General features: G+C 36.0%; 1 pseudogene; it reads right to left on the bottom strand.

Moving 5' to 3' along the window:
* On the bottom strand, positions 1-127 carry LOC145719234 (U4 spliceosomal RNA; annotated as a pseudogene).
* Positions 128-214: the final 87 nt, after the last annotated feature.

Raw genomic sequence — 214 nt, 5'->3', positions numbered from 1 at the left:
CTCCAAAACGTAACCACTGATAGCATACTGTTTACTGATTATGTAAACAGTATGTTATATGTGTTATTAGCAATAATCGCGCCTCGGATAAACCTCATTGGCTACGATACTGCCACTGCACAAAGCTTGTTATATGTGTTATATACCATATTCTTACAATAAAACGAGCTAAGGGAGAGAAAGTACATTTACATCCTGTCCGTATAATTTGTTG

The sequence above is a fragment of the Leptonychotes weddellii genome, unplaced genomic scaffold (genome assembly GCF_054177405.1).
Source record: "Leptonychotes weddellii isolate Sample4059 unplaced genomic scaffold, ASM5417740v2 HiC_scaffold_352111, whole genome shotgun sequence".
Taxonomy (NCBI): Eukaryota; Metazoa; Chordata; class Mammalia; order Carnivora; family Phocidae; genus Leptonychotes; species Leptonychotes weddellii.
This window is presented reverse-complemented; position numbering and strand designations above follow the sequence as displayed.